This window comes from Cygnus atratus, chromosome 8, assembly GCF_013377495.2.
Source record: "Cygnus atratus isolate AKBS03 ecotype Queensland, Australia chromosome 8, CAtr_DNAZoo_HiC_assembly, whole genome shotgun sequence".
NCBI lineage: Eukaryota > Metazoa > Chordata > Aves > Anseriformes > Anatidae > Cygnus > Cygnus atratus.
In genome coordinates this window covers 21,466,958-21,493,175 of record NC_066369.1, presented here as the reverse complement: position 1 = coordinate 21,493,175, position 26,218 = coordinate 21,466,958, and the positions used below count along the sequence as shown (strand labels likewise).

General features: G+C 40.2%; 1 protein-coding gene across 1 annotated transcript in view; it reads right to left on the bottom strand.

Moving 5' to 3' along the window:
- The window catches only part of PTPRF (protein tyrosine phosphatase receptor type F), a 371,540-nt gene that overhangs the window by 279,467 nt on the left and 65,855 nt on the right, over nt 1-26,218 (bottom strand). Inside the window, exon 2 of the mRNA XM_050712309.1 lies at nt 208-288. The gene's annotated coding sequence lies outside the window, so the exon portion shown is untranslated. The remainder of the gene's footprint in view (nt 1-207; nt 289-26,218) is intronic.

Genomic DNA, 26,218 nt, shown 5'->3' with positions numbered 1-26,218 from the left:
CCTTGCAGATTGTTTCTACAGGAAAAAAAAAAAAAAGGAAAAGGAAAAAAGCCAAAGACAGGTAGCTGGGTTTGTGATTAGGACAATAAACAAGTTGCTAGCAATCAGAGTTTGACTGCTGGCTGTGCTAGAAACTCCTCCTGCAACCTTTATCTCGCTGTGCCTCAGCTCCCAGTCTGTAAAACGCAGGTAATAACGTTTCCCTACCTCACAGGAACGTTCTCAGAATAAATCCATAAATGCCTGTGAGACGCTGAGACGCTACTGTGACAGAGGCCATAAAAATACCTAGGAAAAAAACAAACAAAAATAAGTGTCATAAATGATTGTAAGAGCAGAGAAATTCACAGACTAAACAGTAAAGGTTAAAACTTCACTTAATGACACAGTTCTCCATCCTGGGGAAAAAGCAGTTAGTTTCAGCACGTATTCCCACCCAGAGAGTTTTAAACCCGTGACAGCATGGGACAATTGCCCTGTTCCTACCCTGACACGGCGCCATCACGGTGACCCATCACCACATGTGGATTCGGAGGGACACAGGGACAGGGGTTTCCGTCACAAATCACTAGCTCAGTGCTCTGTGACCAGGGCCACCTTGAAGAACCACGATCAACACGACTGAGCCCCAGCATACAAACGGAGTTCCTCCCGCCTCCCCTGTCTGATACACACTCTGGGACGTAATTCCTCCCGCAGGCAGAAAAACTGCTAATTTTGAGCTTAACGTTTATTCTTGAATAGTTTTTACCCATTTGTTTTCAGGCCAACATTGATCCTGTAGCTTAAACAGCTTTTCTCTATCCCTGAATTTTATTTCCCTGCCGATAAAACTGAATTATGCCACTTCCCTGTCAGGACTCGTTTTACTGCCCAGACCAAGCAAGTTCTTTCAGTTTTCTCTCAGATGGCCCTTCCGACCTTAAGGTTATCCACTTTCTTTGTTTAGCCCACCTCACTGTCTTACATATGGCATCATGATTTTGGCTGACTGTCACCTTGTGACTGTGCCAAGTAAAAGCGTGTTTCTCCAGCATTTCCAGTTGGTAACCCCCTCCACTACCCAGCTTAAAGAAAAGTTTCTCTCCAGCAGTCCTCCTGCGGTCATGACCCTGCATGCTATCAGCACGGAGACATGGCTTACTTCCACTGCTCTGGCTCCTAAGCTCTTTGCCAAAGATCTCCCGACTCCCCTCAGCACCAACCATGGCTCCCGCCTGCCTCAGCGCCATGCTCTGAGCCCGGCTCACTGTGCGAGGGAGGCTACAAGGAACACACGTGGTCTCCCCAAAAGCACACCTTTCTCTTCAGTGCCAGCTTGGCTCTGTAAGCGACAGCTCCAGCTTGGCTTGGTTGTTAAGCGTTCTTTAAAATGAGCCAAATGACTACAGTCCTCAGAAGGATAAACGATTCAAAACTATGCAAGTGTGTAAAATGTGTTATTTAATCTTTATCAATTACAAAGTACTGATTTTGTAAGCATTTTCAGCACTCTGATTTCAGAGCATGACAGTACCCTGAAGTCCAGGCCTCTGGCAGCTGTGGTGTCACCACATGGCTGGTGCCAGCCAGGAGGAACACCGGCACCAAGGCCTGACGCGGGGCCGAGATGACCTGCCAGCTCGCTGCCCCACGCGTTTTTGTACACCCACATCTATCCTCCCACTCACACACTGCACAGAAACCCTTTCTGATCCCCCTCACAACCTGAGCAGATAAGGACAACAAAAAACTCTTCCTTTTTTGCTCTCTGGGGGCGCATGCAGCCTGTGAGCAGGTCAGGCAAGTGGGGAGCCAGCACAAGGGAAGGGCGAGCTCAGGCCTCTGCTGGCAGCCTGCCGCCTGGTCGGACATGGACACATCGGAAACCTCAGACTAGGGAGCCAGAACGCAGTCACCTTTCCAAGGACTCAGATCCATTTAAAACAACCTTCACAAATAAATATATTATGCAATTTTATGTTATGCAGCATTGACTTCAATGACTCTGTAGCAGTGCTTACTCTACTATATTTACTTCTGGCACACATTCGCAGCATTCGCTGCAGTCATTCAGAACGTGTTCCTGTTTTAAACCCTGAGGTCTTACCCTGCCAGTATCTATTCACAATGCTCCTCAATATGTTTTTCATAACTTTGACCGTGTCCCTTCTTTCTTCTGTCCCAGCAAGCTCTCTCATCTACACAATGTCTTAAGGCGTCCCACACCACCTCTCACTCATACATGGTCCCCATTTTCATACCTGAGCAACTCTCATTCAGCATCAGGTCACCCACTCCTACCTTGGCAACATGGGACAGCTCAGTCTCCACCCCTCAGGTCTGAGTTTTAGAAAAGCATCCTGGTACCTTCTGCCAGGCTCCCTGGGATTTGAGGGAAGCCCTCTCTTTCAAGCACTCACACATCTACCTGGATGCTCTTCTTTCCAGTCATGCTCACCAAAAACCTGGCTGTAGCTGGACTGTTGCTGTGTGGTCCCTCCAACACATCAGGGTTTGTCCTGCCAGCTCCTGTCTCTGCCCAGATGGTCTATATCCAGCTAACACCTCCTCCAAGTTGAGACAACTTGGGCTAGGCAGTTTTGTGGGTAGAAAAAATATTTTGATTCTGTTTTATGTAACACATCTTGCCCATGACCAAGACTCTAACATACTACATTTACAGAAGAAAGATGATACAAACCTGTTCTCCCCCTTTCCTCATACTAACGTGATGACCATTTCAGTACTGGCTCTTTTCACTCTCTTCATCAGCTAGTCTTTGTTGCAAGAATGGCAATCACATCTGAGTGGAATCCATCCAGCAGTAAGTGGTTTGTTAAATCCCAGGACACGTTGTCTACACAGAAGGATGCTTAAGCTACTTAAATGGCAACCCTTTGTTAAATGCATAAAAATGCTTGAAATTTCTGTAAGCCAACAATTTATATTAATTTCCTCCCTTACAAGCATCAGTCTCTGCTGCTAACTATAATACCATTTTTTATGTATTTCTATTGTACTTACTCTTTGGAAACCTTGTGGAGTTTTCTATAGTTCTAACAAATGTAATTGCAATCGTCCATAGGGTATACATGAACTTACTTCACTCAAGACTCCTTTTTCCAAACGCTGAAGTAGATTCTGCATTTATGTCTATGGGGCAGTTCAAGTCAGCTATTCTCAGCTACACCCCAGTGGCACTACTGCTAAAAAAGGCAGAGAAAACATGCCACCAAAAGCCTCCTCTACACTGGAAGTATTAAGATAGAGACAGAGAGCAAAGATAAGGTCAGAAAATACTCTGTCACACACCACTGAATGTGCACTTTAAGATCCCCGGAAAACCCTCCCACAACAGGGTGTGCTCATGTTCAAGTAATTACTTAAGTTCTAAATTTCTCTGCATCTGTTTGTCTGACTCACGTATATTTAAAATCATACATGGATTCAGTTTTGGATGTCATAGGCAACTTTATAAAATGGATGTTCTGCTTATCCGGAGAGGGCATATAAACATTAGGCGTTTGCTATTTAGGATTAAACATTAACAGAAAAATTTAATCAGCAGTGACGAAAGTGGCAATGGCAGTTCACTGGAGATAAACTCCTCTGTGAACACACTGCAGTCTCCACCATACTAATTTACATTGTTAGAAGCCTGAAGTGATGGAAAGATGGCGTACCAGTAGAATTTTAGCACGCTAAATTACACCTTCCCCCATTAAAACAAACTCATCTCCCAAAACACACAGCGCTTCCCCCTCCCATGTTAAACTGGGGGCCTGCAGCAGCAGCAGCCGCCAGGCTGCAGCCTCCCCATGTGCATCCAGCATCCATTGGCTGTGCCCTGCAGCCGATGCACATGCCCCACACCTGCAGCCGGACCCAGGAACCACAGCAGCTGAAAGCATGAGCACTGCTGCCAGTCTGCCAGCTTCCCTTCTTCTGTGCATCAAGCCCAGAAGGGAACACGCAACATTTTCTGAAACTCTGAAAAGCTGCTTTTTTAATCTACACGACAACGTTTACTGAACACACAATAGCGGTAGCCACAAGCATTTTACGCAGCGCTGACAACAGCAAGGAATTCCTTGCTCCTTCGTAAGCTCCTGTGCTGGTTGACACAGCAAGAGGCGCAGTCAGAGGCCAAGAAAATCCGCAACTTATCAAAAGAAAACGGCAAATTGCGAAAAGCCTGTATGGCAAGGTTAGCTGCCTAGGCACAGCTTTAATAGAGCTCCATAAATACCTCAGTCTAACACTGACAGAGGTTAAAAACCTATTATCTTTCCCAAATGGCAGTGCGAACATATGTTCAATCGAACACCCCGCCCCACCAAGCTACAAAGTCGAGTCTGCTCTTTCGGTTCCACAAATACAAACCACAGGGAGCATTTTAAATGAAAGCACTATGAAGATTACATTAGGCAAGTTTGATCTACTGTAAAACACTCGCACACAACATTAAGAGGGAGAACAACCTTTAACACCTGCTTTCTCTTCAAACATAGCATTATCTCTGTGCATGGCTTGGCTCTTAATGGGATGAAATCTCAGGCTAAACAAATTGCATGCCTTGCTCTACCAGCAAAGAATGCTTAAAAACATGTGGGACCTCATGGTCCACTAATATTGAACTGTTGAGAATATTCTTCTCAACTTGCACGCTCTGCTCAGCCCAGCCACGTGCAGCACAGAAGGCTTTCACCCCGGCATGAAGTGTTGTGGCACAAGAGGAGATGCAACAGCTGGAAGAAGACTGCGCGATCCAAGCAGCTTTGAAAGTCATCACCATAAATATTCAGACGCAGAGTGATTTGTTTTCTTACCAATAGCACATTGTTACTCACAAATATTAATTAGCTCCTAAATACCACCTGCTCCTCAGCCCTCCCCTCCGCTGCGTGCACAAGGATTCCTCGCTGCTGAGGCTCGCAGCCACTCCACGCTGCCCAGAGCTTTAATGATGTTTCAAGTCACACAACTTCCACAGCTCGCTCAGCTGCTGGAGGAGAGTCAGGGAATAATTACTTACTTGTGTCGTTCTCCACTGACCTCTCCGGAGGATGAAACAAACAGCTTTAATGGCCTCTGAAGGGAGCCTGGTCCAGCCCGTCTCAGAAGGCAAGGATGATGACTGCACTGGTGGGAGTGGAGAACAGTTTTGAAGACCCAAACTTCAAAGACCTCAACAAGGGGAGAGTTCAAGCTCAAACTCTCCCCACTGGAGGGAGGAAAGTTTCTAATGCAATCGCTCGTATTCCCAGCGATCACTCACGTTTTAGACAGAGCGCAGACACAAGGAATTGCCTGTCACATCCTACGGCGTAGCAAACAGCAGTATAAATAAATCTCAGTCTGCCAAGAGGAAAACTGTTATAAACCTAGGCAATTTTCTTTAGATTTCTGCATCCTTTGAGGAAGTGATCTCTTTGAAGGTAAGAGATACAGGTGTAGGCAGACAGCTAGTGCCAGGTACACAGGATTCCTCCTTCCCACCAGCAACAGCAGGCCTGTTCCCTCCTCCTCCTAATTACATGCATCACCCATAACATGAGAAGCTGGGCAGAGCGATCATGACATGCATGAGCTGGCAGCACACTTATGGCTGAAGAAGTGACACAGGTAAATGACTAAGTACCATCTTGGTCTCTCTACAAACCCAAGGCACAGAAATCAGCTAGTACACTTCCCTGCGGAAGACACAATCTATTCAACACACCCATCTACATCATCAGATTTTCCTTACAGGATAACAGCGTGATTTTCTCCAGTACCGTCCAATCTGAATACTTCTTAACAGGTTATTTATGATCAGTAGAGCTGATGGCATGACACGAGAACAGCTACAGAGTAGCACAGGTGATAAATAACATATTTAAGGTGGAAGAATGAGAGCAGTTTTTGCTGGAAAATTAAATCTATATACTACCTGCTCCTTGTTAAATGCTGAATGAGGGAGTTGAGACCAAGGCTTGCTATCGTATGACTCCTGCGAGGAAAAAAAATGCTCTGCAATAGTCCCTGCAGACAGCAATAACCCAGGATTATCAGGATGTTCTGTGAATGTGGTTAGCCTCATAGTCAAGTTCCCAAGACTATAAAATTCACAAATGGGAGTGCAAGAAGCACATAAGAATGTCTAAAATCATTTCCTCAGTAAATGACAAACATGGTGCTGAATTTCTCAGGGACATGAATGGCTAAAGCTGAAGTTAAGCTGTGCCAGAGCTATATTTAGTTTTGCACAAATACAAATCAGGAAACACTTTCTTCCCAGTTACTAATGCAGTGTGACAGAAAATAATTATTTGCTCAGTGTCTAATGTTACCTTTGGTGAGTATCTGGCTTGCAAAAATTTTATATTGTATAATAAAATGGAGAACCAAGTTGATATTCTGCAAATCAGTGAGAAAATTTATTTAAGAAGATGAAGAAACATTTGATTTGCACCAAGCTATCCTAGTCTTAGCTATGCAGACAGTGTTAATTTTAAGGCTTTTTTTTTTTGCTTTGATACTGAAGTACAAAGTGAGTTTCTTTTCCACACTGTATACTAATTTATTCAATAACTTTGTGGGTATCTAAAGAATATCCTAGCTTCTCCAAAGTGTTAAAAAAAAAAAAAAGGAGCTGGGCAGAAGGACAGAACAATTCAAAAAAACTCCATCTTTTATGATCTCAAGTGCCAGTTTATCTCTATGGAAAATGCAATTCTGGGTCACAAGGGACCTCTCAGCTCAGCAATCACTTCAGTCTTCAATGTCTACAAAACACAAAAGACAACAAAATGCATGATACAAATGAAGGGCTAGTTAGGCCGTGGAGAACTAAGGCATGATTGTAGAGAGGAATCCTATGTGCTTCAAAAGTGCTTAAAAGGTCTGCACTCAAAAAATCCCAGGCATGCGGCTGAGAAGAAACTGCTCCTGCCTACTGCAGCAAGAATGCCAACTAACAGACTACGTGGACTTTGGAGTTTCCAAGCTCCATAATGCAGCATCAGCACATGTTAAGGGAAGTTAGAAAATGTACGCCACCAGGGCAGAAACAACATATCCTTTCTTTTGGCATCACTGGACAAGGCCCTTTACCACGCTGAGTCATATGAGCATTTTCAGAGCTGGAGGAGTTAAGTATTTCCTGCTTGGCTTAAGGTAAGTAAGGCCCAGTATAACGAGGGAGGTACACTAAGTATCTGCATCTTGATGTGCTGGTGACCCTTCTAGTTGCAGATGCCTTTGAGATTGAAGGCAGATGAGCACTCAGCACCAACTAAAAGATCACCAACACGCAAGATTTCCTTGGCCAAAACAGGACTACTGGAATGAACACATGTATTTGCCTAATGTTTTGTAGCTGAAAAAAAATTCTGAAAAAAAAATATATGCATATATATATATATATATATATATAAAAGAAAGGAGCTGATATTAGGTTTCTTGGTAGTCTTTTATAGAAAAATATTACTATAGGTTCTCAGCAGCAAGTCAAACAAGTTTGGGTCACAAAGCACAGATACCACTCACCATAAAACATTTCCTATGATGCCCCAATCCTGAACAATCTCTCTTATCTGTAAAGCTAAACATGACTAATTTTGATGAATAAGTTATGAAGCTTCAAAGGAGAAATAACATCTTTATGACTCCTAACTGTATGAAATGTAGGAACATTGCTTATATGTTTTTACCATCTTTGAGGATCCCTTGGCAATGGAAAAAAATCGTGCCCTAAATGTCTAGAAGGTCAAAAGGATATAAAAACTTCTACCAGTTCACCAACTGAAGATGCCTGCTGAATTTGGTTCTTCCACCCAGTTGGGATATTCAGCATTTTATTTTGCGTTGGGAAATTGAAGGTTTGACCATGACTTTTAGTCCTGATGCCCATGTGGTCCCTGCCTGCGTTTTACTTGCTACATTTTTACTATAACAAGGTAATTCCTATAGTGTTTTCTATACACTATACATACACACACTATAGTATTTTCGATACACAGGCTCACCCTCTTACCACCTTCAGAGTGCTAAAATAATCAGGAGACAAATTAGGACCCATCCTTCTAATACACGTTGCCATGTAGCACCTCTGCTCCCCCCTCCGTGAGTACTGAGCTTTTAAACAAACACATCATGCAAATGGAGCCTCCAGGAGCTTAACTGAGGTTTGAAGAACTGGGAGACAACGATGACAGACATACAAAATACCACTAGCTCATGAGTAATCAAAGGGATAAAGACATATATGTCTTAGAAACTAAGAGTATCTAATTATTACGAATTAGAGTTATTCTTTGTAAGAATAAGCAAATTATTACACATCAGCCTACTGTGCCTGTACTTGTACTTACAATATCTAGTGTTGGGGATAGGGTGCTTGAGCAATGTGCCTCAAGTCTCATCCAAAGCATCCATACCTCAAACAGCTACCTCAACCTTTGAGTCTGCCAAGCACAAACCAAAAGGAATATTTCATTCTACGCACAATCTCAAAATCTGAGCTCTCCACATTTTATAAGCACATAGTAACAGTGTTGTCTGAGAAAAATCTGTGCTGATACTCAGCTAGCTTGGAAAAACTTAAAGGAACAGAGCATGCTTACTCAGGATGAATCAGAAAGAAGCACTCTCCGAGCCCTGCTCTAAGGTTCCCAAACTCCTCTTTTGCAGGATTTTAACTGAACATCAAGTAGACTCCTGCACAAAGCTGACACTAAGGGAGTCTAGAGAACTAATGTCCTCTAGAACAACGGAAGGCCACACCAGTACATAGCCAACACCAGAAAACCAGAACACCTCTAGGACTATGGGAGTTCTCCTAGAGGTGTTCTGGTGTGACTATGAGGTAACAAAACATCCGAACAACTACACTGGAACCTGCAAGAGTGCCACTGAATAACTGGGGAAGTCTGGACTAGGATTGCTCTTTGAAGGTTACTGGCTCCCAGCCTTCTTTGGTTGCCCAATGGCTCACTCCATAGGACAACAAATTCTGACTAATGGAAAAAAGGCTTTTACGTTATGAGAAACAAATATTTAAAAAAATAACGCTACAATATGGAATGGACAGGTTTTGTTTTTTGTTTGTGGGTGTTTGTTTTTTTTCCCTTTTCAACCCATTGCAATTTTCATATCACACTCTACCACAACAGGATAATCCTCAAGTAGCTAGTGTTATAATCTTGCTACAGCATAAATCCAAGAAAAGCAATAAACAGCATGAAAGAAAATTTCAGAGGAACTATTAGATTAGGTTCACATTAGTGTTGCCTGAAACGTGTCCTCCATTACACTGAGGAGCTGATGTTTATCTGTCTCTCTACAAGGTTTTTGACACAAAGCCCAAAGAACCGTAAGAATGCATTAACATTGGAGAATTAGCAGCAACATCCAAACTGATAAACAATTACCATCAGCAAACCCTCATTCTAAATATGATCAAGCTTTGTTAACATCTCTACAAACCTAATTTTTTCTTTTAAAAAAGCAGGGGAAAAAAAAAGTAAAATAAACTGTATGAACCTACAAGGCTTCCTTTCAGTAGCAGCAATGCTACCATCACAGACGAGAGCTGGAATAACAAGAATCTTTCAGAGGAATATCCAAACTCTGCCAACTGACTAAAGGTAAGCTGCTGTTTAAAAATAAAACATTCAAGTGTTTAAAGTGAAAACAAATGAACGTATTATATCACACATCCATTAATACGGAGCATCTATTGTAGATGCATATTAAACAGAGATGGATATACTTACAAAATCTAGACAAGCATATTTTTAGGCAAAAACAGCCTTCCCCACTCCCGTATCAGAATTATCATGAGTTATAACCCACAATGAGTGATTTGCTATAACAGAAACCATTACAATAAAGAGCACTCTCCAAAGTTATTTACAATACAAATACTCCATGTTTTGCTCAGGAAAATAAGCCAAAATGTATCCTGCCTCAGAACTGCCTCTATTTCAATTTTATATATGTGAATAAAGCACCCAAAAAATGAATATATTGATAATAGTAAAATAAACACATCACATATCCATTTTGCTCTGCAAATCCACCTTTGTAACATCAGGCACTGAAATATTTGCCTTCTCAAACTCGCAGAAAATAGAACTTGACAAAATATAACCAACACACTACAACACAGATTTCCACTTTAATTATAAAGGCTCTAATACCATTACGTATTTAGAAGTATATCAGCAGTACCAAATAGTACAGTAACCACAATGACCAACTTTGGATACTCAGAATTTTTCTTGTAATCACAATTATAAGAAATTGAAATTTCTTGTAGTCTTTGAATGTGCTTTCGCACAAGGGACGCTGAATGAAAAACTCATATGCATGAATGTGTCTTTCCACATTGTTGAGGGTTTTTCCTTGAGAAGTGGAATAAATGTTTACTTTTAACTTATATTTAAATATCATATCATAAAGTACTTTCCTAATAAAATTAAGTTTGTTTCTAAAGTACTAAAACATTTATTTATAAACGTAGATTCATTTTAGTGTTATGCATATTAAAAGCATTTAAACTTAATAAATGCTATGAAAAAACCAACTATGTTTGTTTCCAGTGCCTTCAAGAAAGTCAAATCACCCACCTAGCCATCCAAAAGTAATGCACTAAACCAACTCTAAATACTGATTGACCTTTTGGCTAATGTAGAAATAGCTTTTTTCATAATTTCAGCTTATTCAGTTACTTCAATTCAATGATTTGATTTGCTCAAAATAAGAAATCAATTAAGAAACAACATAGCATGAAGATTTGCTTTCATTTTCCAGTCTAGGAGTAAACAAAGAACAAGAGGAAGAGATCTACTATTTACAAAAACTTCAAGGGCCAACAACATTTTTCAGTATTAACAGAGTTAATTTTAAACCTTGAAAGCACTATGTTACCAATTCTAAAAGCAAAATGCAGCAAGTTTGCTTTTATGTAGGTATCCAGTACACTTAAGAAAAACGAAGTTAACAATTTAATATCATTTCATACATTTAAACTGAATTCAAATTTTGAATGGTAAGAATTTGACATCAATGCAACTATGTATTCAGCACTCAATGCACATTAAGTGAACATTTGACTACCAAAAATATGAGCATGAAGTATTTGAATGCTTATTTGGCATATTTAGACAATTATAACATATGCTTATAATGGAGATTTGTTGACAAAAGGTGTTACCTTGCTGTAAAAGCTGTACTTAGCAGGAAATCAAGGCAATCTAATAATTACCAAACTACTAATAATTAACCTCTCCTTTGAGAAATGTAACAAAGCAAGATCAAAGTGACTGATTTACATCAAAGTTTCTGCTTGATTTACATCATTATTTAAATCATGTTTCAGAGAATTAGATATTTATTAGAAAGTACAAAAAACAGAAAAGAAAAAGTAGTTGAAAGACTTACTGAACTCTGACAATGATCTCTATTTTTAGCCAAGAGTTTAGGGAGCTCTTAATCCACAATTCACCGTGGATTTGACAGAAAAATTCCTGAAAGTCCTTTAGCTACTCTATTTTGTAACTGGCGTTCTTCAATTTCAGACTGTTCAGATGGGGTAAAGCTGAAAATTTTCATGTGAGCATATTAAAACCTTCACTCACATTACTGCCACCATGGTACTGTAGGAAGACACTGTCATGCCAGAGTCAAAATATTTCACTGTTAAAACAACCTGCCAGTGCTCCATTACCAAGAAGAACAAAGGGGTGAGAAGACGCTCGCTTATTTGTCAGTAAATAACTGTTCAGCTTCTATCAGATGTTGGATTCAACCCACAACTGGTGACATCTTCCACGCAGAGCTGACTTTTTAACAAGTAACCACATTTTTAGTAACCAGGAGAAATTCTTGCATTTATGCCACCACATTTTTGTGATTTTGTACAGTTTAAGACAAACACTCAAGCACTGAGGTAGAATGAGTTATTTTACAATTACACCTGGGAGCTGGAAAGGCTTGGGTACTTGGATGCATTTCAGTGTACCCCAGAACATCCCACGGATCATGCTCCTGCTGGTGAACAAAGCCACCCAAGTACCTCCTACTCATCCCTGCACCAACAAGCAACATCTCACAGTCCTCCAGAGCCCATTGCTGAACTAGCAAAACATCCTGGAACTCTGGCACAACCTTTTGCAGATGAGGGGAGTGAGGAGGGAGGACAACCTCTTATCTCAGTCATGGTATTCTTCCTTTATTAGAAGAATTAAAGAATTACGAGAAATGCACAAAGCTAATGCAGACAAATGATTTTATTTTTTTTATCTTGCTAGTATTTTAATTAAAACCTTTTGTCATGTCTGCTAAGCAAGTTCAAAGTGTTGCAATGCAGTAGCAATGGGAACACAAAGTCTTGTTCTGCTTGGGGAAAAAAATGTTTTCAACTTTTACCGAATCAACGGCTGTAATTACTACAGGAATATATCAAATTTATAGCAGGCAAACACAAGGCATAATCTTTTTTGTGCGGCCATAAATTAGTTTATTTTTGGTGCAATGTGATAAAGTTTAACATTTTCTGCATGTCAGACAGACTATTTTGATAATATTCTTTACATTTCCTCCTTATTAACGAGATGAAAAATTTGCTATTAAGATATGCAAGTCATCTCAATACATCTTGCTACTGGATAAGCTTCAAGAAAATCTTAAAGCCCTTTTTTCTAACCACATTAACACAATAACTGCATAGGCAACTCTTGCTTTAGTATTAGATAAAGTTCAGTTCCTGCAAAACAGAGGTGGAATTCAAAAAAAAAATACAACAACTCAGCTCGTATTGTTCAGAATGCTGCAACAGAGGAGACAACAGCAGTTTTAATTTTCATTATTTCCAAAGATTTTTTTTAATTTAATAGAACATGAGACTAAAATGTTGCCTTTTTTTTTTTAAATCATGACAAAGACTACACCTGCTATTTAAAAGCACTTTCACATCTCTACTTTCCCTACTAACCTTTTGTGAAGAACAATTTCTGATTGCTAGGCTACTTTTCATTTGCCTACCTCTATTCATAAAGAATGAAGCATGTAAAATGGCAGATTTGAGAGACTGTTAAATAACTTGAACAGCTTACATACATAAAACCGATTATGGTTCTGCAAAACCTAAAAGAAATGTTATCAAAACATGCGATCGCTTCAGTACTGCTAACTGCAGAACAGGTAAAGCTCTCGTTGGCATCCAACCACACCAAACCCATTGTGAACACAAGTAATTTGTTCTTTGGTTGAACGTCAGTTTTGAAAAGCAAATATGTACGAGCACACACACGCATACACATTCAAGCACACACACACAAAGGCCTCCCATAATCAAATAAACCTGAGAGCTCCTACCTGAAAAAGCATTTTTATGAGACCACATAGCTCAAGTCAGCAGCACAGTTTGGAACAAGTTAATCAAGAATTCTCCGTTTACAAATTTCGGTTTCTCCTTGACTTGGTCTGGAAAATTACCACGGAAACAGAGGGAAAATCCGGCAGGTAGGCTGTCTGTCACCTCCCGTGCTCAGAGACGTTCGAGCAATGACACGGCAGTGGGAAGGATGGCTCTGAAAATGTTTCTGCAAGACCGCTGCAGGAAGACCTTTATCAGCTAGCGACTATAAATTTATTTTCTGCAAAGGAACCTTCTGGCATAATGTGCACGGAAAGGACATAAAAAGCAATCTGTCTGCCAATGAAAGTAGGAAGTGAATGTGAAGGCGGGAGAGGCAACATATTTTGTTGAAATATGTAGATACACCACTTAGATCTCAACGTGTGCCGCTACCTGACACCAAAGGGTGAAATGTTCTGATCTCTGCTGACAATATTTATGCTGAGAAGACCTCCAGTATTTCACTCAGAGTTTCCAGAACGCCCGTCCTCCTCACCCCAGCAGAGGTTTGGCTGAGAGGCCTCTGCGAGGCCATGGCAGGAGAACTGGGACCAGGCCCCAGAGCCTGCCGACCGTCGTCTCCCCAGCATCACTTGCTTCCACAGAGCAGCTGATGACTACGGGAACTGAATTCACTGTTTTCTATGACAAAACTAAATAAAACCCATTGACAAGAAGAACCACTGTGCCCTGAGATTGCTAGCATGGTAAGAGGCCAACATCATCCTCACTGCTCGCCAAAACGCGTGGAAAATGTGACTCGGCAGCAGGGGGTAGGAAGCTTTTGCTTGCAAACAGATTAAGCAATCAAATCACCCAGAAAACAGTTTATGGATTTGGCTTTTTCCTTTCGTTTTGCCTTTGTTTGATAATTTGTGTAACCTGTAATATTAAAAGCCGTGCAGAACAGCAACCATGTCTTTTATGAACAGCTTAAAAAAACGTTAACAAAATAACCGTCACCCTCTAATCTAATAAAGCTGTTAAACAAAAATAGTAATATTCCATCAAAAAGGCATGCAGAACTCATATGCAAGTTATACAGCCACATATACAGAAAAAATAGGACCTGTGTGCACAATACAACTCAATTTTCAGTGAGACAACATTAAAATATAATTAGCTAAATATTTCAAAATACAAATATGAAGATAAAGTAATGAAGATGGAGGGCATAGGATCTAAAGGGCAATGGATCTAAAGACAAGTTTTTAAATATTTAAGCCAATTTTTGTCCTGAGGGCACAGAATTTAACGGACAATGGATCTAAAGATACACTTTTAAACATTTGAGGCAATTTTTCCCCTGATTTTTTAGCATCCTATTAACTTAACTTTATACATTTTGTATTATAAGTTTGTGCACCACAATGTTTTTTTTTTCCTCCAATTGTTTAATCTTTATATAAATTAAAATTTTAAATATACAGGAATTGCTCAAGCCTCTGGGTGTATTTATATTAATTAAATACAACAAAACAAAATGCTTTTGCATTGTTTGAAAGAGAAGACCACTCAGAATTTTGCTCAATGCTCTACAATAGAGATCTGTAGGATACATCCCCAGAGTAACCGAGCCAAAGACAATAGCTCTGCCAACAGCAATTTGTCTGCATTGTGAAGGGAAGCATTCAACAACAGCAGCAAAAAAACAAGTAATTTAATATTTAGGTTGTGACTGTACAGAGCACGCCGATCAGAGTGAATATTCAAAGCCCAGGGCAGCACCTCCCACCTTGGGCCCATCAGGCACACGCTCTGCCCCCCAGCCGTGATGGGCACATAAGAACACCCACCCCAGGGAAGACCAAAGCTCCAGCTGCATGTTCCTACCTTTGTTTCTCTTCAGGCACGTAAAGAAAACAAAAGAGGGCATCTGCTTTTATTCAATGGAAGATGAACATTAACATATTGTGGCCGAAGACCCTTCCCACACCACAACCCCATGGAAACCCAACCAGACCATCCACCAGGTAGCCACCTTCATGGGCACCAACACATTTGCAAAGCACGACTCCCTTTCATTAATAACTTCTGCTAATTGGCCTGCATACACATATTAATCCTACATTTTATTCACCAGCTTTTTTCTTCTTCCACTTTTTGTTAAGACTACATTCAATGCTGTGGTCACACTACCTTACTCATATGGGGCTAATCTCTGTTTTTGTCTGCAAGAGGGTAATTCTACATTCTGCATTCACATTTGCTTACTGTTATTTACTCCTACAATCAGAACAGTGTAGTTCAAAACAGCAGAAGGCAGAAAGGCTTCCTCCCGGTACCTATCCAGAAAAATATCTCCTCAATATTTATGCCTTTTCACTGCAACCAATTTCTTTACTTCAAAAGCAGCCTTTTGTTACAAAACTCCTTAGACTGCATTAGGGCAGCAGACTTAACAGCACTTTGCATGCGTCTTGGAGCGTGTTTTCTAAAATCCTGCATAAACACACAGGAATTGTACATGGAGGGAAGAAAACAAGACTTCTGGTCTTTCAGCCTACCATTCTAACAACGTACGGACTCAATATAGACAAATGCAGAAAACACCCCAAATATGTGCTATTTGCTTCAGAATGTTATTTCATAATAATAATAATACACTAGATACAAAAAAGACTACAGCACAGCAGTGTTTAATAGATTTTTTTTTAATAACCTCACTGACAAGAAGTTTTTCACCAAACTCACTATTTTATCTAAAAGACCAATACAAGTTCAAAATAAATTGCAATGCGGTATTTTAGGGAACCTATTTCTGTTCATGTACATAGATCTAGTTACTGAATATAGGCAATGTCTAATAACAATGGTAGCAAATAAACAATTTCACAACATACAAACTGCCCTGTACTTTTGGGAAATAACCTGAAAGTAGTCTACTTCAGCAGAGACTGTAGGAAACTAAAAATCACTTCTTTTTCAAACTTTAAACAAGCTTGAAACTCAAACTCTCATCCAAGGGAAGCCTGAATTGAGTAACATATAAGTTACTAACCACTGCACTACGGGAAGTTGTAGAATACTTTTTGCCTCCTGCTCAGCTTTCATCATCCTCAGTGACCTCGCGTTACTTTACATAAAGCAGAGAACTACATGGTGCATACACTCCACAAGCAAAACTCCTGGATTACCCCGAAAGTCCAGCACAGGCGGACAGGACTCCTTGCTCAACAGGTGCAACAGAATGACAATAAGTGACAATACCAATTTTCAAAAATTTCACATTACGGTAAGAGGCTCCAAACATCCACCACCAGTAATCAATATTGAGCAAGAAGATAACACACCAGGTCCCTCGTACCAAATACAGTCTATCATAGCATTGCTGCTGAAACTCATGTAATTTTTCCCCCTTTAGACACTTAAAGTCACACTTACTTTAACTCTATTTCTTCTCTGCTAACAAAGAGACTTTCTGGATATTAAGTTTCAGTGCTATTTTATATTAGTTTCACCTAATTTTTGGACTACCAATTGCACAAATTGGGAAAAATAATTTCCAGAAGTGAACTACTTATTAAAAAGGGAATTCATCAATGGAAGAGCCCAACCTAGGCACAATGCAAGGCCAAAGTAATACTCTCAACCCTACGATCTCTCTCCATAGATTTTGTCAGATCACTTCAAACTACTCATGAACACTGCCTGTAATTTTTTCTGATAGCCAAAGGGGCAATAACAGAGTAGCACCAAGACACAGCTCACATTCTGGGAGGATTTCACCCAGACACATGCTGCTGATGTTCACACTGAAGATCTCTCAGGGCCCTATTACTTCTTGCTTTTCCAATAATAGCCAGGATTGCTCGGGGTTTTGAAACAAAAATCAAGCTTTAACAACCTAGTTTCCCAACATTTGATTCATTTTAATTGTGACAATACATAAATTCATGCTAACCTATTCAGCTATCTACCTGGTTAATTTTACAGCTGTATTCAGACCCCATGTGAATCACATTTAGAAAATTATATATATTATATATAAATATGGTGTGACATTCCATCAAGTTATCTTTTAATATGTAATTCCATCCTTAAATAAAAGCGAATAGTTTCTACAGGCACTTGGAAATTTACATCTGGGATAGAAGTCTAAAAGGTGTCAGAGAAACATCCCTAATCACTGGAGGAGTTTCCAAGGGGGAGGTAATTCCCCCCTCCTTAGTATTTTGGGACTGGGGCAGGACAGGCTCCTGCCACGACACTGGGAAGAAGATGATCTCTCCCAAAACATCAGCAATCTGTGCCTAACCACCCCTCCTCCTCCATTCTTCATTTTGGAGCAGTCTGTCCTCAAGTACAGCCCTTGCTCAGAGGTCACCCATTTACTGACTTGTTTCATGGCTGCTGATTATCACCTAACTTGCGTTCACCTCTTCCCAGTCTTTCAGGAGATGAAAGGGCATATTAAAAAATAAATAAATTTTAAAATCCCACTAGCACAGACAGAAAACACAGACTGTCAATGATGTCAGTCAGTCCCAGGTGCACCTCACCCCCCAGAGTGAAGTGCACATGAAGGCCAGAAAGTAACTGGTGCTCTTCTGTAGCACAGGCTCCCTAAATTAACCCTGGGTAGGAAGCTTATCTTAAAAACAACCAAACCACATCCCTAAAAGCCCCTCGATTTTAAAAGTTTCCAATCATGCTAGAAAACAACCAACAACAACAATCAAACACCACCACCAGAGGTCAGCTTTCCGACCACAGCAAGAAAATCCAGTGAGACCAAGACACTGGTCATGGGTTCAATGGCAGCAGCTCCCATAGATCCAAACAAAGCCATACCCCCAAAGCACCTTATTTTTACCCAAAAGTGAACCACCAATGTGGGAGGCACCATGCAACAAAGCCAACTGAGGCAGATGCCTTTGTCCCTCAGAAGACCCCTGCACATTTCACCAACCCTCTTTATCCTCCTAGGATCTGGTCCAACCCGTCACTTTCTCCCTGGCCAGTCCCGTTTCTTTCATTTTGCACTCATTTCTCCCACCACATTTACACTCTGCTGGCCAGTAATCCACCAAAAGAGGGACAAAAAGCAGGGCTAACGCTTGCTGGCATCACAGGGCTCAGGTGCCCTACCACGGTGGGGTGCTGCTCAGCAGGCCAAGGGGGCCTCTGTCCTGAAACTCTCACCCCAAAACACCCTGTCCCTCCCCAGGGTTATGCCCCACGGTTTTTATGCTCACTGCTGCTCCGGCAACTTTGCTGGGTAACAATCCTACCTTCTCACCAACACTAAAAGTCAGCCACTTATCTCCAAACCAATTAGGCTCACCATAAAGACACATTTAGTGTTGCACGAAAAAATCGCGTTTTAGTAGCGTTGTCCATTTTACAGAACTTTAAATTAAATTTCACATAAAAACCCAGCTTTAGATATCCCTTAATCGGTCTCCTGTTTATGATTTCACACAATCCTACGCAGCATAAAAATTTGTCAAACAGTAATTTCTTAGGTAATGTTCAGCGTACCAAACACTTCCAGTGCAAACCAGGTGATGACCCACCTCCTTCCATAGGAAAGCCCACAGTGTGCTTTTATGCCTGTTTTTTATTATTTTTAAACAGTTCGATTAACCCTAACCCTCCATTTCTCTTCAATTTCTAGTCAGATGGTTTCTGCAGCTGGAAAATTTAATTCCTGATAAGACAACCTTTCAACCAACAGAAAATGGACTTTTGACTAAGGGCAACTGGCTGCACCAGCAGAGGTTGTTCAATTCTGTTCAGGTTTTTTTCATTGTACTTGTAATCACTGCGACATCAGAGGACACAGAAATGAATTAAAGCGCAAGAAGCTTGGTGTGCCATGATTCCTCAGGTGCTCAGCAGTGTGCTCAGCCTGGCATCCACCACAGACCAAAGCGAGGAAGCTCAAACTGCTGCAGCTCAATGAAGGGGCTCTCATGTAAGGTACATTCACTACAACGATAACTTAGCATCCTATTAACATGGCTTATAGACAGCTGTAAATTTTCAGCATTGCAACACTTTATGATGTTAAATAATGCGTCATATGTTGCACAGATATTTTATTGTACATTTTTCCACTTTGCAGACTTTCATGGAGCCTATTCAAATTGCACACAGCTATATCTTACTGGTAGTTGACAAGTTATTTAAAATTACATTATCTGATCATCTGAAAAACAGAATGCAATAGTGCAACTGAATACTACATTTTAACGTGTGCATAAAATGGAATGTTGTGGCCCAATTTTTAAATACTTACCCCTATGAAGAAATTAATGTGTTCTGGGTTTATTTTCTTCCCCCAAATAAAGAGCTAGTGCTTTTATAGCATGTGAATGTGCACTACTGTATATTCTGCATATGAAATCACGCTGTGAAGAACTGTATTACAGTGCAAAACTGCTACTGGAAACATTGCAATGATCTGGCTTTCCTGCAACTAAAATCCCCAAATAAATGTATTAGCATACCTGTTTATGCTCCATTTTCTGATAACAGAGCTTGGTTAAGACTCAAGAAGCAGATAAGCCACAGAGCAAGCACTAAAACTAACGACTGTCAGCTTCCAACTTGTTTAAACTTGACTGTATATTGCTAAGCTCGAACAGAATGTAAACTGCTGCCCTGTAACAGCTTAGATCATATGTTAACAATCTTTCAAGCATAGTTATTTGTATTTTAATACTGCCTGAAGGCCCTAAACCAAGATCACACCCCATGATCGTGGATTCTCCACCATATAGTTCCTGTCTTGAAGAAATTATGATCTAATACAGACAAGATGCAACAAAGAAATACAACAAGCAATCAAGGGAAGAGGAGAGTGGGAAATCATCAACTTAAAAGTACAGCTAGTTAGTTCTCTAACTACTGAAAAATCCCTTTAGGCAGAAAGCAAATAAAGATAAATGGTGGTAGTTACTGCAGGAGTCCTTTTAAAGGAGCAAATACTTCAGTACTTTGGAAAAGTAAGTACAGTGCTTCCAAACCTGAGCCTTAACTAGTACTATGTAATGTAATGTATAATCTTAAAAATTATCAAGTTGTGGCAGAGGAATTAAGAAGTCATCTACATTATTGCCATTTTTTTCAAGAAAAGAAATTATTGTAATAATCATGAAGGAAGAACTCACATACCCCTTGGAAATCCTCTTGTTTTTTTCAGCTATTGCCACATGGCCAAAACACACAGCTACATACAGGTAAGGTCCATCCAGCCTAGGAAGGACAAATTTTGACCACTCATTTTCACTGCATGGTCAACCAGAACTACATTCACCAAGATTTCTAGTTAACTTAACAAAAGGCTGTTTGCATCTTTACCAAGGCAATCTGAGGAACTGCATGTTTCTATGAACACACTACCCTCTCTCATATTATTGCTCCTTAAATTTGCAGATTTAATTTGCGATACTCACTTGTTTTTTGTTTTATCATCATCAACCATTTTATAAGCTGAGTTAGAGATTCTTCTGCACTCGAAAAACACTGGGGACAAAACATCTTCCATTTCAGATAGTACCTCAATAAGACTTAGGTAACAAATATTGAATTTCATATGTTCGGTGCAAATAAGGCACTCAGCAATATATAACGTACAACACACAAAGCATACAACTTGTTCCCCGCCCCCCAAAATAAACAAACTGAACCACGAGTTCAAGTAGTTTTCTACGACCACATTCATCTTCTTGAAAGCCACGCTTCACTGTGACTGATTTGTCCTTCCTGTGTAAAACAGATTCTGTTTAAGGGCTAGTAATGGCATTTGCCACATGTCATGACGGGGGATGGAGGGAACCAAAACCTATAAATCCAAGCTGAAAGCCTGTTCAAGGCTGACTCTGCAGTGTAGAACCTCTGTCTCTAGGACGAGGAAGGTCACCACCAAATGAAAACAACCACCAGTGACAACCAGCCTTGACACTACAACATCATGGGTGGAGAGACAAAACCCACAATTTAGTAAATAACCACCGAGGCCTGTGGCTGTGAAGACTATGCGCTGATTACAAATTCTGTCCTCATGTTTTTAACTGAATGCTCAAACCACCAAAACAGATCATTTGTAATACGCTGAACCCAAGTTTCTAAGCAAAATATATGCATTATGGAACACAGCCAAATACTACTGATTACACCACTGTCTCAAAAGCCTGCTGGCAAGGTATGCATTGCTTCAAAATAATCCTAAATCATGGAGTCTTCATTCTTTATGAAAATAAAGTAACCTGTTATCTTTCACTCATCTGAAGTTACCAAATATTTACTTCCCTGGTGAGGGAAAAGCAGACCTTCTTGAGGTCCTTTATTCCCACTGAGTGGACATGGATATGAATATGCATAGCAGTACAAAAGGATATAAAAATAGGAAGAAAGATAACATACAAAAATGCTACTATCAATATTTGAATAACAAGGCAGCTTTATCTTAATCAGTATATCAATTTATTCACATGGGGTGACAAGAATACATTAAAGCTATTCTGAAGTTGGGCCATTAAATTGCTTAGACAACCTGTTAACTAGCGCTGGTGGCAATTAGGAACGCATTTTCACTGGAGGCTTTCTGCACATCCATGCTTCAAAGGTGCAATCTGCAGTGTATTAACTTACCAAGGAACATCCTGAGAACTGCTCCTCTGCCATGTAAGCTCATTGCTTCCAACTAATTAAACCTGCAGTTCATATTCTTAAGAATAAGTTGATGACCTTCTGCCAGTTTAGCATTTTCACAAGCACGAGAAAGGTAACTTTAAACAGACAAGCTATGCAACACTACATGGACCACAAATGCCCTCTGTTCCCAAATCATTTCTATTTATTTGTAGCACATTTGGACTAAACTGTTTTTATTTTAGACCTCTGCAGTATGCATGGTTTTGTACAGATACACATGTATGCACACGCACAAAAGGCAAATTTACTCGTTTGTTTTTCTGTTAAGGAAAAACTTGGCATTTCCCTAACACAAAGCTGTAAAAGCTAACCGGAATGCAGATCCTAATCACAAGAGCAAAACCTGTTGAAAGAAGGAGTCCACACCTAGCTGCATATAGAGCTGTTCCACACAGATGGGGGGGTATAAGCAACAAGCTCAAAAGAAATAAGCTCAAAAGAAATGGCAAAAAAAGGCTGATGTGTAGAGAATAAGCAGCGTAAGAATAAGATGACAATTGCCAAAGTTTCATTTCCTTTTGCACTATGGGAATTGGGTAAAAATGGTTCTCAAGCTTATGAGCAAACAGGAGGGAAATGGGGCTGCTAAATGCATGAATAAATCACCCAAAACTAAGCAGATAGTTTGCTTCAGTCTTCAGCGAGGGCAACAGTACTGAGAGGGGTGGGATGATGGAAGCATGCCCCAGGAAGTGAAGATGGACATTGGACACGCTACAACCAAAGAGGAAGCGCAGCTCCAAAATACTCAGTGCACTACAGCCCAGGGACCCAGAAAACTTTCAAAAATTCTTTTGGGGTGTGATTACTGTGGGTCTGATTGCAAATATATCAAGTTAGACTGGTACCAGAGGATTACAGAATAGCAAATGCAAATGGCTGTTTAAGGAAAAGGAAAAACTAATTTTGTTATCTAAATGTTGGCTGATTTGATCTCAGGAGTAATGAAATGTTTTAAAACATTTCAAAAGACAGGTAATTAGAGACCTGAAAGAAAGTGAAAAAAACAGGATGAAACACAACTTGGGTTAACCACCAATAATTGGTGCCACATTTTCCCAGTATGTTTTGCAAATAAAACACAAGATTTCTCTAAACAAAATGCGGTACATCTAATTTATCTGGCTATCAGAAAACGCAACTGATGTTATGTAGGAAATGACAAATTCAGTCGGAGAAAATAAAACTTCATATAAGATAACTCAGATAAATAAGGAAAGGGGCTAAAGTCAAAAAGTCAAACACAAAGGGGAAAAATGAGGCTGTAGTGTTACTAATGCATTTCTAAAGGGTTTCTCCTGAGATATGTACTTTTTTTTTTTTTTTTTTAACTGTGTGTGTGCATATACACGAGGGGGTTGCACACAAAAATGAAAGCATCTTGAAGACAAAAGGAAAATACCAATGAAGTTTACTGCATGTCAGTGTAGATGATGGCATCTGTCACAGAGCAAGAACACGTTCAGTAGCGAAGATAAGTTTTTAAACTAAAGGACAAGGTCAGCACAAGTGTAAGTCAGGTACAAACCTCAAGTAAGGTTAAGCCAGAAACTGGAAAATTTCTTACCACTGTAGGACAATGGTTTGCCCATTCGACAAGCAATACCACAAAAATTATTGCTGAAGCAGTAGTTGATCAGATTGCAAGAAGGACTCTGATGCAATCCCCTGTGATAGCTGTGGACTAGATGCAACATGTGCGTTCATATCACGGAAAAAAACAGACAAAAATTTGAACTGGTATTGGCATTACTTTTCTCTTTAAAAGCAGATTCTTCAGCACATACCTGAGTGAAAGAAAATTGGAACCAGTACACAACTAGCGAAGGAGCCAGAGAGCAGGCAGGCAAGGAGACTATTCACTGCATTCTCCTCTTCATAAAACATCCCTGAAGCTGCTGTTCAGACACCGGTTTCATTTTAACGACAAAAAAAAAAAAAAAAAAGAATAAACAGCAGGGTGATACAAAGGGCAAGAGGGTGATAGGTTTTTTTTTTTTTTTTTTTTTTGCTTTAAAGGAAAAAATGGACCACTGGTGTCACCTAATACCTTCTAAAAACCTAAAAGGTCAGAAATACTTCTTAATTCACCAGTAAGCTTTGCCAAAACACTTTTCTCCAGCTATTAACCCAGCTCCTGATGTAGATCTCGCCACAATTTTCCAATCTTGTCTTTACTGCAAGCGCTCCAGTAACACGAAGATGAGGGAAAAAGAAATGACGCATTTTACTTCATGGCTAAATTATTTTGGTTTTAATTTAGAAACAAATTTTTAGGTCCAATGGAGACACTTCCCTCAGATTAACCTAACACCAGAGGGCAAGCGCTCCAGCAGATAACTGACTCAAGAGCTAACCACAGTGGTCACATCTCCTCACCCAGGTTCCTTTAATGACTCCTAGATAATGCAGCCAGATATCTCCCTCAAACAAGAAAGCTCACACACCAACAAATGTAAATCGCCAGGGCAGCTGGGATGGTGCATTTTGCATTTGTGGATCCCAAACAACTCATTGCTTTGCAGGTTGATTTTTTTGTTTATTTCTGTTCATAAAGATAATAAACCTAACGGCAACCATCTAGTAAAACACAAGTTATTTAGCCCCTACATGCCTCTACAACTCGTAACAGGAATTAAAATGGATTACAAAGATTTAGAGAGGACTAAAATCTAGTCTGTACGGCCACACTTAAAGGGAAGCAGGAAGATGGCTTCCTGCAGGTGTACCTACCCTGCTGCAGCGGCCCCAGCCATACCGGGTAAGATGCCTGGGGCAAGCCACCAGCACACCTCGCGCTTCCAACCAAAGACAAGGCACAGCAGCGAGCAGCAAAATATTAGAGTCTGGTACAGTGGGGAAAAAACAGGCTGCTGACCCTGAAAACAAGCAACCCTATACTCTAAAGAAACGAGAGCTAGTTAAAATTATTCTACGCTCCGCATCTGTTACTGTTGGTAATCATATCATTATCATTTTGTTCTGGTTTTTGTTTTGCTTTGTTTTTAAGGCAGGAGGGAAAAAATGAGTATTTCCAGCACCAAATTCCAGAAATTGATTACTATGTAAACAACACTGTATTAATTCTAAAATGTGTCAGTATACCCACAGACAATACAGATACTATATATATATATATATAAAATGATGACTCCCATTTCTCTATTTCTAATTGTAAGTAGCACAAGCTCTCCTCCGTTTCAGAAATAACCCTACTTGAATCCACTGATGAAAAGGAAAAGCAAGCCCTTTAAATTGAGCTATTAAGTCTTTTGTATCTCAATCTGAGATAGCAAAAGATGCATATAATTATCTCCTCTGCCCCAAAACGATGCCTTTCTAGTACAGTTAGTGAAGTCCCTATATATAAACACTGTATGTAAACAAAGAATGAATAATCTGTATTAATTGCTATTTGTTGAACAACACATTCCTCTGAACATTTTTTAATTCAGCAGCCATCCCAGCCTGAGCCAGCCCTATGAAGAACAGTTGAGGTAGAGCCAGAAGGCAGAAAATGGAGAAAAACACAACCTCTGTTGATATAGGCTGTTCAAGGTAAGGTTGCTTCATACGCAGACTTGCACGCATTCAGTCCCTGAAGCCTTCTATAAACTGCAGACACCATGATGAAACACTTTTCATTTTGTAAACACGCTACTGCTTTCCTGGCATTTCTCTTGTAACAAAAGCAAATATACGCTGCCAGAAATACTAAGTAGGAATGGTCCTGTAGGAACTGGCAAATTCCATCACAAACCTCAAATGAAAGTGCTGCTGAATGGTAATAAACATCCCTGCATTTATGGTCCCTCTTCCACACACCAACAGAGGAAGTAACATCGTGCGTAACATCCCTGCTATGCAGCATGAACAGCAGCACACTTCCAAAGGAACTGCTACACAGCCAAAGCAGTGATTATCAAAAGCAAAATTTCAGCCATAATGGGAAGCAAGGGAGAGAAGTCAGGACATCAGGTGTCTAAAATGCAGCATTAAACAGACAGCTATTGCCTGAACATCAGAACAAGTTTCGGACAAGCGGTTCAAACTCAGCTCCCCTTCCTCACATCAAGAGAGCAGGTAACCTTGAGAATCTGGATTCTTGATCTTGAATATAGTATCTTTGTTTCTTCTCCTCTCTGCAGGCTCTGAACATTTTTAGTT